Source organism: Osmerus mordax, chromosome 20 (genome assembly GCF_038355195.1).
Source record: "Osmerus mordax isolate fOsmMor3 chromosome 20, fOsmMor3.pri, whole genome shotgun sequence".
NCBI classification, from domain to species: domain Eukaryota; kingdom Metazoa; phylum Chordata; class Actinopteri; order Osmeriformes; family Osmeridae; genus Osmerus; species Osmerus mordax.
In genome coordinates this window covers 11,161,734-11,174,386 of record NC_090069.1, presented here as the reverse complement: position 1 = coordinate 11,174,386, position 12,653 = coordinate 11,161,734, and positions in this window count along the sequence as shown.

Sequence of the window (12,653 nt, the reverse complement as noted above, 5' to 3'; positions counted from 1 at the left end):
ATATCTGCACACACTTTCTTAGACTGTGTGTTTACATGTGTGAGAGAGAGTCTGTGGTCCAGTTTCTGGTCTGAGCTCCAGTAGCTGGTTGGTGTGCTGTGTGTCCAGTCTCCTCCTCTCCAACTCCTCTCTTCATCCACACCTCCTCCAGCTCACCTCTAACCTCCTCTCCCTACCCCTCCTCTCCTCATCCACACCTCCTCCAGCTCACCTCTAACCTCCTCTCCCTACCCCTCCTCTCCTCATCCACACCTCCTCCAGCTCACCTCTAACCTCCTCTCACTGTCCATCCTTTCCTCATCCCCTTCTTTCCTGTCCTCCTCTCTTCTCTCCTCTACCATTATGTTTTTTCTAGGGCAAATGATGAGAAGTGCTAGTTTGATGTTTATTATTTACTTGATCATTCTCACAACAAGCAAACACATGGCCAGGTGCACCAGAAAGGAGCAGGAAGGCCATCCTGGATATAAACAGGTAACACCTGGTGGACAGGTGTGCTTCATGCAGGTTTGCTTTTCCACAGGCTAGAGAGCCACCACAGAGCCAGGTCTACATCACTGGATACGTCTCATCTTTCCCAGCAACACATCGTCTCACATTGGTGGAAGAAATATTCGGATTCTTTACTGAACATAAACACGATAGCTAATGAAGCAAGGAATCTCTGCCACGTGTCTTTTATTGTCATTTCATTTATATATACGTGATACAGTACACAATGAAACAAAACAATGTTCCTCCAGGACCATGGTGCCACAGACAACTACGTAAAATCTGTAGTATATGTCTGTGGTTCGCACATCTTGAGAACCGTTTATCCAGTCCACTTCACACCTGCCGGGTGTGTGGATGAAATTAAGACGACATTTCAAAAGGACCAGCTGAGATAAAGCTGTTCTCGGCGGGGTACACTACCATTCATGAGCGCTGACGGCTCAGTCATCCACATTCCCTCACATCTCCGAATATGTTGGAGAAGATCTTCAATTAGGGTCTATCTTGTTCATTCTACCACAGATTTAAACTTCATTCTGTGACAGAACAACAGTAGAATAGTGAAAATGATAACTGCTCTTGGCTACAGCTGTGAGCTTCCTCCTCTGCATTGTTCTTGCGGTAACCCTTTCTTTTACAGTCCCTTAAGTACTAGGTATTTACATAGAAAGTAAAGGGTATGTTATGTGTTTTATTGGGTATTACCGATTGGTACCAAGGTGGTAAATACCTAGATAATTCTTAGTATTTACCCATTAACTAAATACTAACGTACTGGTCATATTTTCTGTATTATTGGGTATGGCCGATTAGTACCAAGGTGGTAAATACCTAGATAATTCTTAGTATTTACCCATTAACTAAATACTAGCGTACTGGTCATTACTGGGTATATTTTCTGTATTATTGGGTATGGCCGATTAGTACCAAGGTGGTAAATACCTAGATAATTCAAAGTATTTACCCATTAATTAAATACTAACGTGCTGGTCATTACTGGGTAATTTTCACTGGTCCTAATTAGGTAAAGACAGAGGACAAAACTTAGTATTTACCTGGAAACATAAATATTACTATTTAAATACCGCTGGTAGTAAGTTGGTAACAACGGGAGATATATATGGTAAATTATAATGTGTTATTGGGTAAATACCGCTGCTACTAAGTAGGTAAAGACGGCCAAGCTCCAGCAGAATTACGAACAAAATACTCTACTATTACCCTGCAGTTATGTAAGGTTTACGTCGGTAACAGTCCACGTCTAATGAGAAGATAAGATAGTACTTTACAATAAAATACCTTTTCAGATACATTCATCGATGATGGCCTCATTTACTTGGCTGGTATAGCTACCTACCTCCGCGGGAAGAGTTTTCCTCTACTGTCACGGTAAATCTTCTTGGATACTGGGTATGTTCTTGCGCATGTTTGGACTATTTACTCAGTAAGTAATCTGAAACTGGACGGTAAAAGGAAGCCGTGTTTGTTTCCATGGTGTTACCAGGCTCTTACCATACCCTTTGTAAGCGAATACCACTTTGTCAACGTTACCCCTTAGTATGAACTTGTGCTATACGTTCCAAGGCGATACCAGGTAAAACATGGCTATTTACTCAGTAAGTAATATGAAACTGGACTGTAAAAGGAAGCCGTGTTTGTTTCCATGGTGTTACCAGGCTCTTACCTTACCCTTTGTAAGCGAATACCTACGGTGGCCGACATGTGCAAACGCGCTGCAAATTAAGAAAACACATGCAAATAGACAAAACACAAGCAAATTAAGAAAACAATATCATGAATTTGACAACACATGCGCAGCATTCAGCAAACACGCTGCAAATACACACAACACAACCAAATACATAAACGCGTTGCAAAAACTTACGACTCTTATCCATTCATTTATACTGTTAAGAGTGTGCTAACCGAATAATCTTTAAATGTTTCATTAAAGATACATGCCCATGGATATTTTGAACTACTTACCAAATGACTCGCCATTGAAATCATCAGCATTCTAGTTTTGTTCTTATTCTCTGACGTTCTTTGTGTGATAGACAGACGAAAATGTCCAATGATACTAGACACAGAAATGGCTGTATTTGATTGGCTTAGATGGTTTTGGGAGCAGTGTTCCCGCCTTCTTCTACGGAGACACAAAACTTTTTTTTACAAGTACACAATAGTGATGGGCATTCCGGCTCTTTTTCGTGAGCCGGCTCGTATGGCTCAGCTCACTAAAAAGAGCCGGCTCTTTTGGCTCCCTAACGGCTCTTTAAAAAATACATGTTTTAACTATGAATTTGACTATGATAGGTGTGAAAACAATTTGAATTAAATTATGAAATGAAATCATACTCGACCGTAACCCCACATCTTTAAAAATGCATAGATTTTTCATGGCTCTCCTCCAAGTTTTGACTACTCTCTGACTGTGTGAGTTGGCTCGGCCCTCCCTCATGCAGGATTGACAGGAACAGAATGTGAGGATGATCGTGTGCGCTTTTAAGCCTACAAGTATTTTTCTTCTACGGAGACACCAAACTTTTTTTTTTACAAGTACACAAATCTTTTTTGCAAGTTACAAATCTTTTTTGCAAGTACACAAATCATTTTCTACGGAGACACAAATCATTTTTGCAAGTTACAAATCGTTTTTACAGAGCTCGCTCTCCTGGCACAAATTTCACGCCATAGCAATGATACCAACCTTTTTCTTTCAAAGTCCATGTGTGGCCGACGTGTAATGAGGTGCCGACTACGCCACCTAGTTGTAAGTCTAGGAACTCAATTGGTTTGTTCTGAGAGGGAGGAACCCGTGTGTTTGACCAAAGGAACAGTCGACAACCATGCCATATAAACTATTGTATTTTAATAAGTAAAAAGTATTTCCAAGCTTTCGAAATGTCTAAAAGTCTAAAAGAGAGAATGTCTCAGTCTAACAGCGTCACCCGTGTGTGCTGACTGGTAGCCTCGTCCGTAGGGCCTCGTCCGTAGGTCTCCCTCCGTAATCCGGATCACTGTCTTTCGGTCCACTGATTACCTCAGTTCCCGTCTCGTTCCCACAGCGTCGTCCGGGTGTGCCGACTGATAGCCACGTCCTTAGATCTCCCTCCGTTCCCTTGATTGTCCCGATCGGGTTCTCCGTGACTTTGTCGGTGGTCTATCTCTCCTGTTTCCCAGTGACTTCCTCGTTTTATAGGCCAGGTAGCCCACCCCAACTGCGCTCCAATTGGTCCCTTCCCTTATTGTCAATCAGGCTTGGTGATTCCGGAGGTACAGCTCCGCTGTCAAAAGAAAAGCAAAACAACCACACAGCAACCAAACAAAGCACACCACTGCAAACCAAATAATAACCCAGTTAACTAAATATACAAATACACCCTGTACCTCACTTTCAAGCCTGTGACACATGCACGTTGTGTTCTTATCTTCTTCTTATCTCCTTAATGCTTCTAATTCGTTTTCTTTGTGAAAACTCCTACCTCGTGCTGATACAAACTACGTTGATTGATTTTACTCAAGCTGCTTTATACGTCGGGGCGGGGGAGGTGCTGCACAATTAACGTAATACGGAATATTCGTGCGGTAGTGGGCGGACCCTAAATAGGCTACTCCTGACCTGGGAGGCAACAATGTGCCGCGGGGCATCCAGACTGTTGAAAAGCAGAAGAAGTGCCGCACAACGGCAAACCTGGCCAAACTATAGACCATAGTCCGTCAGACTACAAGCGCTTGGCAGCCCTCAAATGAGCCAATAACATGCTTGTTGACCCACTGGTGTTATGAACTGCTTTGACTGAGAAAGGAAAGTCCATCTCACGGATCCATCATTAAGTTACTAGGCCCCATGTGGCGTGAAATTAGTGCCAGGAGAGGGAGCTCTGTAAAAAAGATTTGTAACTTGCAAAAAAGATTTGTAACTTGCAAAAATGATGTGTCTGTAGAAAATGACTCCTGTACTTGCATAAACTGTTTTGTGTCTCTGTAGAAGGAGGCGGGAACACCGCTCTCAAAACCATCTAAGCCAATCAAATATAGCCATTTCTGTGTCCAGTATCATTGGACAGGATTTGAAGGGGATCCAGACAGCGGAGTTGTAGTCCCAGAAATTGACTGCCCAGTAGACCAGGCCGCCATTGCTGAGCTGCACGTGGCTGTAGAACTGCCCAGAAGATCAGGCCGCCATTGCGGAGCTACGCGTGGCTGTAGATCCTACTGCACATTCAGTCAGTTTTGGCAGGGACATTTACCTAATTTGTGTCAGGCATGCGTCACACCTTGCTGGTAGAGTACAGTAGCTTTGACATGGCAATCTGATCATTGCATAAACCATGACAATGAAAAATATTCTGAGAATGTTTAATTCTGTGAATAAATCTTGTACAACACACCTTACAATAACAAAACGTTCAATAACATGGTACATTTGTCTAGACATGCTAATGAACTTACTCAACCTAGTAGCTAAACATGAGCTGGGCACAATGACTCACGATTGGAATCATCAGCACTGTACCGGTAGTTTTTTCTTATTTGCTGACGTTCTTTGTGTGATAGACAAACGAAAATTAGACAGAAATTGCTATATTTAATTGGCTTAGATGGTTTTGGTAGCGGTGTTCCCGCCTACTTCTACAGAGTCACAAAACTATTTTTGCAAGTTACAAATTGTTTTTTCAAGTACACAAATCATTTTTGCAAGTTACAAATCGTTTTTTTACTGAGCTCCCTCTCCTGGCACTACCTTCATGCCATACCCATTACCCATGTGTTGTCTTGATTTGTGAATATAGCCTACACCCACCTCAATAGACTATCAGTTTGCTAATGTTATAATGTAAAAGTGAGAAGACATTTAATATTTCAACACATTTAAAATATGAGCCAAGCAAGTTGGCCGCGTACTGGAAAAGGTTTGAAATGCTGTTCTATAGTACTAAACAAGAGTTGAGGTCGAATTTTGAAATGTTTTATTAAAGAATTGTTCAGTTTTACATTACAATTCAAATAGAATACGTTCTCTTAATAGTTCCATTTCAAATGTGTTCTTAGTTAACAAAATACATTTCTTCTCCATTTCAAATTAGTTTTTAAACAAAATGACAGTTTATTCTCCATTTCAAATGAGTTCTTATTTAACAAAATAACAATTTCTTCTCTATTTCCAATTTGTTCTTTAACAAAAGTACTTATTTTTTCTCCATTTCAAATGGGTTCTTATTTAACAAAAATACTCTGACAAAATCAGTTCTCAAACAGTTAAAGTAAAAAAGATTATTCTTCAATCTATAAAATAGACTCACTGGCCACGTCTTCATTGTCAAATGTGACTACTTTGGTTTTGTCGTCAAATGTTGTTGACGAAAGCAGCTGCGACAACATTTGGTCCAGAACATTTTAGTTCAATGTCTTCCTTCTCCAACAGTTTTGCAACCAAAACGTCTGGTTCTAGTACTTTAGTCAGTCTGTCTAGATTTAGTACGGTACGTAGCACAGTGTCCTTTAGTAGTATTTTGCTTATTCCACTGTCAAAGCTTATTCCACTGTCAAATCCAAGCATTGCTTGGATTTGCGTTGCAATGTCTTTTGTTCGACAATATGCGGCGCATGTTTTACATCTTGTCATTAAAGTCTCAAAGTTCACACTGGTCAATTGGTGATTTAATGGACAAAGGTGTATTATGGTAACCTCAGCTATTACTATCTTTCCGTGTCTTGATTTGTGTCTTTCTAGATATTGGCGGGACAGAGCATCCGCATTTTGATTGTTCTTCCCAGGTTGATACTTGATGTTAAAATTAAACGATGCCAATTGAGAGGCCCGTCGCGCCCAGTTTAGCTGTCTGCAGATGACTGAGGGGGTTATTATCATAGAGAATGGTGACGTGATTACCTAGCAGATACTCCCGAAATGTTTCTGTCACTGCCCATTTGACTGCAAGCAATTCCAGCTTCATGGAGCTGTAGTTCTCCATATTCCTCTCTGCCACTCTAAGACCTCTACTGGCAAACACCACTGGCCGCACTTTGTCCTCATGGTCCTGTGCGAGAACAGCACCAAGGCCCCCGTGACTGGCATCTACCTCCAAGATGAAGGGATTCCTAATGTCGGCATATGCCAGCACTGGAGCCGAAATAAGTCTCTCCTTTAGGGATAGGAATGCTCGCTCACAAGCTTCATCCCACGCGGATGCCAGAGGGACTGGAAGAGTCTTCCCCTTTCTGCGAGGCCCAATGAGCTTTCCTACCAGTTGGTGTAGAGGGGCGGCAAGCTTTGAAAAGCCCAGAATCTGAAGCCCAGAATATCCAGAAGCTGTTGAATATGCGCCTTCACGGTCTAGTACTGGGAAGGTGGAATTCTCATGTAAGGCTGGTGGACCGGGACATCGTCCGTCAATGGGATTTCATGGCCAATTAAGGATGTACATCCCAAGCTCCGTCGTTTTGGGAGAAGATACTACTGTATTGAGCGAAAAGAGCCGGGGAAACTTGGGGCTGAGATAGTTCTGGAAAATCAGGCATAGTGAATTTGGGTGCACTGGGGCGTTCAACCACCTCTTGCGCAGAGACATAGGCCTGACAATCTTCCCATGAAGGCTCAACGGAGATGGGGGTACTCGTTCCCCCAGCTGACGCCGTCACCACCTGTACCCTGCCAATGGTGCTACGAGGGGGAAGCCACACCTCCATGGTACTGACATTGACCACAGGTGCATACAAGAGACCCTTCTTGGCTACCACGAGGGTGGGGGATACTAGCAAACCTTCAGGTAATTGTTCGTCCTCTAAGCCCACTGGCTCAAGCAAGAACTCGGCAGATTCAAGGTGGGGACACGTCACCGGAACCATTGTGAGGGCCCCCGCTTCAAGACAGACTGAGGCCGTTCCCTGAACTTTCACTTTGAAGGGCTTAGGGGCATTAACAATGGCTTTGAATTTTTCACAATGCCGTAGCACACGCAGGGCCGCCAAACTCACTGGAGGGGAGTGGAAGAGCCGGGAACCATGTTGTTCAAAAAGGACCTGGTAGCACTCCCCCAGTACATTCATCCCCAGTATACCTGGTGTTACGGCTTTACGATCTTTAACCGCCGCATTAGGTGGGTCTTTGACAACCAGGACGCCCCGGCCTGAGATACACTGTCCTAATACTACCACCTCCAGTTCGATGTAACCAATATAAGGAATATCTAACCCATTAGCGGCCTTGAAGCCTAGCCATTTACAATTTTTTTTTGTAGGAAATTCCCTTGAAAGAAATAGTGGTCACCATTGACCCAGTATCAATCAGGCAGGGAACGGTCACTCCTCCCATCAACAATGGCAAAACAGGGCAAGATCTAACTAGCTTGTCATGTGAAAGGGGGAGCAATGAGCCAGCACCGTGTCCTCCTAGTGTGTGGCTCTGCACACTAGGGGTTGCTAGTTTTCCAGCTGGCTAGTGGGTTGTTCATATCTAACTGACTGGCTAGAGGAGTGGTCAGATTGAAACCGGAGAGTAGACCTACTATTGCGAGCAGAGAAGGAGGTGTGGCAATAGCGGGATATGTGTCCTGGTTTATCGCATATAAGACAAATGGGCTGACCATCAGGTGCCTGTTTATAATGGTCACCCCTATGAGACGGTGGCGCCTGCGATTGACTGCGGGTGTGTCCTAGCTGCCTAACAAGCATGTCCAATTGGGCTTGTTGCTTAAGAACCAGGTCTTTCAACTCTGAACATTCTGAAGATGGAGTAACTGTAGCTGCACACTGCGATACACCCTGTACTTCAATGCTTCGGACCGAGACACGATGGCTACGGTCGCGATCCCTTTGTCCCTCCTCCGCCCACCTAATGGCTTCTTTTCGGATATCTAGAAGAGACAACCCCCCATTTTCCCGAACTAGTCTCTTGAGTTCCCTGCGTAACATAGGATCACAGACATTCTCGCAAAACTGGTCCCTCAATACAGTATCAGGGTTACGAAGTGAATCACTCTTTGCCTGTTTTAAAAAAACTAAAAAACGCTAATGCCAGTATACATACGACTTTGGACAACCATATACCTCTTTTAAGACTTTGATAATCATATCAGGATCTTCGCGAGTTGCTATAGGTCGATACTTTATTTCGTTATGGGCTTCACCCTCTAAGTGATCAAACAAAAACAAAGCTTTTTCAAAAGCTGACATGTGCCTCGACCTTATACAGCTTTGGGCTTCTCCACCCATTCCTCCACCGACAGAGACCCTGCAGTTGCAGAGCCAGACAACTTGGGGCACCGCCGCTCCCGAGGCAAATAAAAGGCCTATTCCTGTCTCGCCGGCTGGGTGCTACTCCCACTAGCATCATGCCCAGGGCCTCTCGACAGCCTCTCATTCTCTGCCTGGAGCTGCTCCATACGATGTTGCAGCTGTTCCAGCTCCAACGCAGCCCTCTCCGTGTCGTTCATCTCGTTGCTAGCTGCTGTTCTCTTTACTCGCACGCACACTCAAACGCATACATATATACGGGTGCTGCTTGACTTGACCAACCTAGCGACACACTTTTGTTCAACAAACTTGATCCTGCCGACTACGCCAAATTGTAGCCCTTGGTAGGCCTACCACCAGACTACACCACACCTTGAGCCACCCTGGAAGAGCAAGGGGAACTCCGTCCAAATAATAGTCCAACACAGGTTCTTTGGAAAAATATAAAATATAAATTTTATTCTTGGTTCTTGTTAAAACAAGGTGTCACTTGGTTGTCAAATAGATAAATACATAGACCATACATTAAAGGGATTTCATGGGAGATAACCAAGCCAATGGGCAAGAGACCAGAGCCACTGACACCCAGACTAACAGGGGCCTACCTCCAATACCACACGTGAAGGAGAGCACACACTGAAAGCTCATTGGCCACACCACCGCAAGCGCACCACTCAGGCACATTAAGAAAAGGGGGTTCACACTTCACTGCACATCATGTCAAGGGTGAGAACAATACTCTTGGAGTATTGGCCGCCCTGTAATCTAGGCTAGGGCCGAATCAATACCCGGGCTATTAATGGAGGGGAATGACACAAGGGAGACAGATAACAAAACAAAAAAAAGAAACCGTCTAACCTGTGGCTCACAATATCCTCCTAACCACATTTATATCACTAGGCCACCAAGCTAGAGGGGAAAACAAATATCATTGTATTCTAAAAGCAGCACCTGTATTTACATAAAACAAACATAAGACAACAGCAGCCAACAATGCTGTATAGCTGCGTGCTTTTATAGCTTCTATAAGACAGAGCAAACAGAGGACATGTTTAAATGTTTGCAAACACATAGGCTTACGCTAGAAGCATACACTCACTCGAATTTCACCTTCTCGTACATACTGTAGGTGTAGACCAAACGTACCTTCGTTGTCTAAAATACCTGATACACTGACTGCTATTACCACTGTTGCAATGCATGTAGAAGGGCTTGGAGTACACTTGGTCAGGAAGGCGCTCAACGCGGTCCTGTTGGCATCCGCTCAATAACACGCTACCTAACCAAAGGCAGAACGTTGCTTAGTTCACTTAACGATGACATTAAGAACGGGAAAAGAGAGTAATTTCCAACATACCGTGTCGCTGCAACAACACTCCAGAACACAGCTACACTCCACAATCAGCAATGGACGCTCCCGGCATAAGGACCCAAGGTGTATATATATCCATGCCTGTCCCCACTTAAACTAATTGGAAACCAACCCCCGCCCCTACTAGTGACGTCAACATGGGAGAAAAGGTGACAGAGGTGAATCAAAATAAAAGTTCCCTACACTCCTTGGTCCCACCGGCTACAGATGTGTATTGACAAGGAGAGCCTAACCTGTCAGCTGTGTTGTCGATAGCTCGAGAGAAAAAAGGAAGTGACCAGAGCTTGCCGTAAAACAATATCTCTGGTCGTACGATGTGTATGATGTCAATGACATTTTAAAAGGCTTTTTAGAACAGAAAGGCGACTTCAAAAAAATCTAACACCCAGCAGTGTGTATTTGTTTTGCCTCCCCTTTCGAATTCAAAATTCAAATTACTAGAAAAAAAATTATATCCTGAGAAAAGTGGATTTTGAGGGATATAACTCCATAGACCTCCATTCATTCTGCACTCGACCGTTAGCGCCCTCATATCGAACTAGAGTGGAACTGCAACCAGTTCAGAACCCGGAAGTTTCCCGAGAGTGGCAGTTCTCTCTATATTAGACATTCTCTGGTAGTACTGTCTTCAATGCCACAGCTAAACTTTATGTAAAAAGAAACGTTCTAATTTCTGGTACTTTCAAACAATCAGTGAAGTGTGGCTAGCAACAGCAGCTAGCTTGCCTCGAGCTAACTTCTTTTGAATTAGTCATTTTCCCCTAAATTGATGTCAAATTTATTTACGTTTTGGGGGGCATATTTTCAGTTAGCAGACGGTACTGTTTGAATCACGATTCCATCTGAAATACTGCCAGTGACAACGTTGTTACAGTAGCTTGTTTCAAAGGGGGTTCGCTTGTTTCAAAGGGGGTTCGCTTGATTCAAAGGGTGTTCTTAATGAATTATTTACATTTACATTTAGTCATTTAGCAGACGCTCTTATCCAGAGCGACTTACAGTAAGTACAGGGACATTCCCCCGAGGCAAGTAGGGTGAAGTGCCTTGCCCAAGGACACAACGTCAGTTGGCATGACCGGGAATCGAACTGGCAACCTTCGGATTACTAGCCCGATTCCCTCACCGCTCAGCCACCTGACTCCCTACTCCCTAATTATGCAATATGAGTAAGCTAAATGCTTGAACATATCACTAGAAGGGAAAAACAAGGGGACGGACCCACCTGCAACCGACGCAAGCAAGCACACCCTACAATCTTCCCAGAAATTGTACCCTCTCTAGTTATTGGTGGCCAAGCCGCAAAGCGGCGAAGCCACTTAAGTGTCTCTACCTTTTCTTATTAGGGGCCAAGCAGCAAAGCTGCTTGTTATTGTTAGTTTTATTGGGTGTGCTTTGCCTTCGGCAAGGGCACAACCATTGTTCTCTCACATATATATTATTATTATTTTTGCCCCCCTAAGCATTCGTCAATATTTGTACTACATAGACAACGTAGGTGTCAAAAGTTTCGTCTTGGTAGCGATTGAGTTGCTTGTATTTTTATTTACGTTCCGTTGTACGGTTTAGCACATAGATGTGCTGTTGCTAGGGATGGGTGATACCAATCACTTTCTTTTCGATCCGATACCAAGTACTTTCAAGACCAGTATTGTCGATATCAATACCGATACTTCTATGAAATATTTGTATTTTAGTAATTTTATAATGCATTCTGAAAGCCATCGTCATTAATATTAAATAAACGGCAATAGGCATTCTGTGTTGCCTCCTCTGCTCGCGTCAGCTGTACTTCGTTGTGCTCTTTGGGGTGTTTAACTTTTAGATGCTTGTCATGTTTGTGGTATTGCCATAATGGCGTATTGTTGTGTCGTGGAACATTGATTATGGGATAGCAAGGCAAACTAGGAAAGGTTACCCCAGGTCAGGTTCTGGGGCCTAGAATGGCTGACTTCTAACTGCGTAGGTAAGAAACCCTGTGCAGTTGATAAACTCCACTCTAAACTGGATTTAACCAGAAACAAAGGAAAATATGAGGGGAGAAGAGAGTTGGCAAACTTATGATGGGAAAGGAACTGGTATCCTAAGATAAATAGTCTGTTATTGCATAACAGAGTGTATGGTGGGGTCGTTCAACTTAAGAGGGCCTGTCAGAAAGGAAGGGGGGATGCAGCAGGTGGGAGCAAATCATCTTTGAACTTAGTCTTAAGGGACTACAGTCATGCATCCAAGTGGTAGATTCGGCCAGAACCGAGAGAGATGGAAGATGTAGGAACGGGTTAAGCATGTTGGGGTGAATTGGGGTTGAGATGAAGCGGAGACATGGGAAGTGAAGTAGAGGGGGCTTTTCCAGTAAGAGAGAAGTTGATCAACATGATAAGAGCCAGAGGATGCACACGCAGTTGTGGGTGGTTAGGAACTGGTTAAAGAACCTTCAAGAATCTTCTAGAAGGTTATGTCATTATGATACAGGGCGGGGGATTATTCTCATTTAGCCTATAAAACATGAGTTTTGGGGCATTGGTCTTTGTCTTTTTTTGTATGTCTTGTG